At 35.5% G+C, this 6084-nt stretch overlaps 1 pseudogene; it reads right to left on the bottom strand.

The window, feature by feature from the left end:
* Positions 1 to 4890: 4890 nt before the first annotated feature.
* Positions 4891 to 5868, bottom strand: LOC104859181 (annotated as a pseudogene).
* Positions 5869 to 6084: the final 216 nt, after the last annotated feature.

Raw genomic sequence — 6084 nt, 5'->3', positions numbered from 1 at the left:
GAGCAGGGGATATCTTTCCATTTTTTTATATCCTCTTCGATTTCTTTTTTCAGAGTGCTGTAGTTTTCAGTGTAGAGATCTTTTGTTTCTTTTGTTAGATTGATTCCTAGATACTTCATTTTTTTGGATGCTATTGTAAAAGGAATTTTTTCCCTTATTTCTCTTTCTGTCTGTCTGTTATTTGTGTATAGAAAGGCTATTGATTTTTGGGTATTCACCTTGTATCCAGATACTTTACTGAATCTGTCAATTAAGTCTAGAAGTTTTTTGGTGGAGTTTTTTGGATCTTCAATGTAGAGTATCATATCATCAGCAAATAATGATAGTTTAACTTCTTCCTTTCCTATCTTTATTGCTTTAATTTCTTTCTCTTGTCTAATTGCTGTGGCTAATGTTTCCAGAACTATATTGAAGAGAAGTGGCGATAGTGGGCATCCTTGTCTTGTTCCTGATTTTAACATGAAGGTTTTCAGTTTTTGGCCATTCAATATGATGTTGGCTGATGGTTTTTCATAAATAGCCTTTATTAAATTGAGGTATAGACCATCTATTCCAATTTTTTGCAGGGTTTTTATCATGAATGGGTGTTGAATTTTATCAAATGCTTTTTCTGCATCTATTGAGAGGATCATATGGTTTTTGTCCTTGACTTTGTTAATATAATGTATTACATTCACTGACTTTCGTATGTTGAACCACCCTTGCATCTCTGGAATAAATCCGACTTGGTCATGATGGATGATCTTCTTAATAATCCTCTGTATTCTGTTTGCTAGTATCTTATTAAGGATTTTTGCATCTATATTCATTAAGGAGATTGGTCTGTAGTTCTCCTTTTTGGTTGTATCTTTCTCTGGTTTGGGAATCAGAGTGATACTTGCTTCCAGGAATGAATTTGGAAGTATAGCTTCTCTTTCAATTTCATTGAAAAGTTTGAAGAGTAATGGTAGTAGTTCTTCTCTAAATGTCTTGTAAAATTCAGCAGTGAATCCATCAGGGCCTGGGCTTTTCTTTGTTGGTAAGTTTTTAATTACATTTTCAATTTCACTGATTGTGATTGGGGTGTTTAAACTAGACATCAATAGCACAAGAAACTATAGAAACTTCACAAGCACATGGAAACTGAACAACACTCTCCTAAACAATCAATGGATTACAGAGGAAATTAAAGAAGAAATTAGACAGCTTTTACAAATAAATGAGAATGCCAATACAACATACAGGAATCTTTGGGACACAATGAAAGCAGTTCTACGTGGAAAATTCATAACATTGAATGCCCACACTAGGAAAACAGTGCGGGCTCAAATAAACAACTTAACGATGAAACTTAGACTCCTAGAAAAACAAGAGCAAGAAAAACCCAAAGCTCGAACAAGAGAGGAAATTATAAAGATCCAAGCAGAAATCAATGCAATTGAAATTAAGAAAACGATACAAAAAATAAATGAAACAAAGAGCTGGTTTTTTGAAAGAATACGTAAAATTGACAAACCCTTAGCTAATCTTATCAAAAAAAGGAAAGAAAAGGCTCAGATCCATGCAATTAGGAATGAAAAAGGTGAAGTCACAACAGATCCAAAAGAAATCCAGAGGATCATGAACACCTACTTTGAGAACCTGTACTCTAATAAAATGGAAAACACAGAAGAAATGAACAGAGTTCTAGATACTTATGAATTACCAAAGTTGAACGAAGAAGACCAAATATACTCTTTATTTTTAAATTTCAGCATACATGATATAAATACAGAGAGCTTTGCAAGAAAATCTGCTAAAACCAATGATATGATAGATTGTGAAGCACAATGAGAATAACAGAAAGATGTAATGTTCATTCAGTCTAACTTTAGTGAGGTCATATAGAAGTGCTTCTATGGAAAGTACTGTACAGGAGTAGCAACAAAGGTGTTGAAATTGCTTTATGGTTCTCTGAAAATAATAGGTTTGTGAGGGAAGAATTATCCACTTCTGGTATTCAAAAGCTGGCTACATCAACACAATTCCTATCTCCATAGTTGTAGCAATGCCTTCTTTGTACTGTCTTCTCTGTTTGTTCTCTCTATTCATAAAGAAGTATGTGAGTATATTTAAAGCTCACTTGAATATTCCATTAAATTATCCTCTTGCTAAAATTTCCCCTTTTCAAAAATATAATAGTCACCTATTCATCATTTAAGGTAATCACAAGTGAAGATAGTGTTTTAAGTGCCACCATCCAAACTGACTCAAAAATGTAATCCAGTCGATCCTTGTAAAATGTGTTTATCAAATCACTCTGAAACAGGCTCATAGATTCTTTTCATTTCCATTGGGATAAGAGGTGACAATTGCATTAGATGTCATCACGTGGGAAAGAAAAGGAGAAAAAATACCAAAATGAGACCAGTTCAGAAGAAGTAAATTAAACTCTCCTCTGTTCTGGTTAATTTTTGATGACTGAAGTCCTGGGAAGAAAATGAAGTTCCCTTTATTGTTTAATAATATTAATGGTATAGTTTTTCTATTTTAGGATAGAGGGCATCTTGAACAGTGATTTTCAAAAATGACACAGTCATATGAAACAACTGATATCACCTAATGATGCTAATTGTAATCCCATTTTTCAAAAGCTTTGTTTACATTGTTTTCTTCTTTTCTCATTTTTTCTTTCCTTTTTTATTTCCCCTGCCTACCTCCCTAATTCTCCTTTTCCTTTTATCATTTTCTTCCTATTTCACAATATCTAGTATACATTTTTGTGACCACAGAATTTCTTAAATGCCTTCCGTGATCTCTGCTGCTTCAGTAATTCATCCTTTAATGACTATACAAAGACAGAAAATTGCTGAAATTACAAGCCCTGGTTAGCTTTGGTGTCTGGGGAAAATTAACAACTAAACTTTGCTATTCAAATATAAGGAATGATGTATTTGAGTCATTTGTCAAAAATGGGACAATCTTAACACCATTATGCTAAGTGAAATAAATCAGGAAGAGAAGGATGAATATTATATTGTTTTTCTAATCTGTGAAACCCAAAGTAATGTAAAGACCAAAATGAAAGACAGATGACAGAAATTGAGTTAGCTTCCTCAGAGATGGGAGGTGACTTAGGGAAAAAAAGTGGAGGGCAACATAAAGTAGGAGGGATGAAAATGATGGAGGTACAGTATGTATACATCCCAATTTCCCAAGATAAATATAATTGTTATGCATTATAATCACATACTAATAAGAAAACCATGCATGCCAAGTGTGGTGGTGCACACCTGTAGTCCCAGAACTCAAAAGCTAAGGAAAGAGAATTACCATGAATCTGAAGCAAGGCTAAGCTGCTTAGTGAGACTGTCTGGAAAAAAAAAACAGAAAGAAAAGAAAATCAGTGCTCAGAGTTGAAATCATGAGTCAAACATGGCAGAGCTAGATTAAAAAAGCATAAGTTTTACTCCATGCTAAAACGTACTTGGTTTTTACACCACCTAATCTTTTGAGAATAATAAAGTGAAGCAAGTGTTGTGTATTCCGCCTTACCAGGAATCCTGTCTCAGAAATGTTGAAAGCAAACCCACATCAGGGGAGATAAGTCTCATTAGTGCTTCCTCCATCTCCTGTTCCCTGGTCTATCGAAAAAGGGACTCAGCATTTGAAGAACCACAGAATATATCACTGAAGCCATTTCAGTCTTCCAGGGTGAGTAAGTAACTGCGAGCTTAGAACAAGGTGACAACTGACAAGTGTGCTCCACAGGTGGAAAAGGCCTTATACTTTCTTTCTGACACTGGCATTCTCAGGGTGGATGGTACAATGTGAGCATAAGAAAACATGATTACAAACAGAGGAAAATCACCAAGAATGCAAGCTGCAGCATATAATCCTATGTTATGAGATAGCAAAAATTCATTCTTGTGTGTGTGAGCACAATTCTTCTTTCTTTTGTTTACTGCCCTTATTACAGCCTTATTAGAGATACCTGAGCATCTCCTCAGATACTGCAGGACACAGACTTCATCTGCAAATCCCTCTTTCCCAAGCACAGCCATTCATTCATTTATAACATAAGATAATCCTAAGTCAGTGGAACAGGACATGAAGGTGTATTGAGGACACCATTTAATGCCCCACAGAGATGTATTCTGGTTGATCCATAGCAGTGTTGCATATGGAGGAACCTAGGGAAAGAAATGCACTTTTCTTTCTCTGACATCCAGAGTAGGTGTCACACTTTACATATCCCTTTCCTGCAGTACTTGGTGACCTGGATGACAAACAGAGCAGGGTGACAACTCTCACAGAGTGAAGTCCTACTTTTTTCTAGTAAATTCCCTGCCCAAGAAATCTTTGTAATAACAGGTAATTTTGTTAATTTTCTGAGTTTATTAATGGTAAGGTTTGTTTTTCTTGTTAGTGTTAAGTACATTTTCACTAGTGCAATTCCCAATCATCTCAACTGGCTATTATATAATTAGGCCATTTATTGAAAAAATAAAACTAACCATGCTGCATACTCTTTTTACCTTAGACAGAAACAGTTTGCCAGTATCACATCCTGTTAACTTCACAAAGCATGAAAGTCCACTGCTATGTTTTCCAAGAGGAATAACACTAGGATATAATTCTAAAGACCTAATCATCAGATCAGGAATAAGCTATTTTAAAAATATTATGATAGCTTGTTTCTTTCAAAATTTTACTCCTCTTAATATTTCCTGCTCCAACCTGCTTTACTAAGAGCATGCATATTTGAAAAAAGTGCAAGAGTTAGAGTCTCTCTACAGTTTCTTCAACATGAACAATTTTTTTTACAAATGAAATAAAAAGTAATGTCATGTTTGAAACTGTAATGTAATATACTTGAACATTACATTTCTGATCATTATAGTTACTGACATTTTATTAACCAGGAACATTTTACTTTGAATATAGTAGCACAGGTCCACGCAAATGATATAATAGAAGAAAATCTATCCTAGCAATAAATTTCCACAAAGCCACTTTCATGTCCCTATTCCTCAGACTGTAGATAAATGGGTTCATCATTTGAGGGACCACAGTATACATCACTGAAGCCACTGCAGCCTTTGTGGATGAGTCAGTTATTAAAGAACTGATGTATACCCCCAAACCTGTCCCATAGAACAAGGTGACAACTGAGAGATGAGAACCACAAGTAGAAAAGACTTTATACTTTCCTTCAGATGATGGCATTCTCAAGATTGATGACACAATGTGAACATAAGAAAGCATGATTCCAAACACAGCAACACCACCAAAGATGCAAGTTTCCACATATATTACTATGTTATCAATAAGTGTATCAGAACAAGTGAGCCTGATAATCTGGGCAAGTTCACAGAAGAAATGGGGCATCTGGGGGTCTGTGCCAAAGGACAGTCACAGCAACAATAAACCATGGAGTAGACCACACATAATGCTAATAGACAAAGAGACTATGCTCAGTAAAACACATAAGTGCAGGTTTATGATGACTGAGTACCTAAGTGGATGGCAGATGGCCACATAGCGGTCATAGGCCATTACCACAAGAACACAACTTTCAAAATCCGCCAAAGTCAATACTAAACAGACCTGGGCGAGGCAGCCTGAGTAGGAGATGCTCTGATTGTGTGTTTGGATGTTCACCAACATGTTTGGGACTGATGTTGTGCTTAAACAGATGTCATTAAAGGAAATAGTGACAAGAAAAAAATACATGGGTGTGTGGAGATGGGAGTCACAGCTCACAGCAAGGATGGTCATTAGGTTTGCAGAGATAGTGACCAGATACATGAAAAGAAAAAGGCTGAAGATGAGAGACTGAAGTTCTGGATCATCTGTGAGTCCCTGGAGAAGGAATTTGGAGACAGCTGTTTGATTTGTAGATTCCATGAGTTGATGATCTGATCTGAAAGAAGTAAGGAAAGATAATAAAATATAGAGACCAGAAGAAGCTACATGTAACAGGGCAACGTGTTAGAACATCATCACATGGATGCCTTTTTTGATCTTTTAGATTTTCTTTCACGATTTTGGATTAAAACATATTGTTACTAATTCTCCCATTGTGTGAAATTTATTTATGGAAGCTCTAACAAGTGTTACACC

The sequence above is a fragment of the Fukomys damarensis genome, unplaced genomic scaffold (assembly GCF_012274545.1).
Source record: "Fukomys damarensis isolate Sample0158 unplaced genomic scaffold, DMR_v1.0_HiC HiC_scaffold_30, whole genome shotgun sequence".
In the NCBI taxonomy this organism is placed as follows: domain Eukaryota; kingdom Metazoa; phylum Chordata; class Mammalia; order Rodentia; family Bathyergidae; genus Fukomys; species Fukomys damarensis.
The sequence above is the reverse complement of the archived record's forward strand: the minus strand, read 5'-3'. Positions and strand labels throughout refer to the sequence as shown.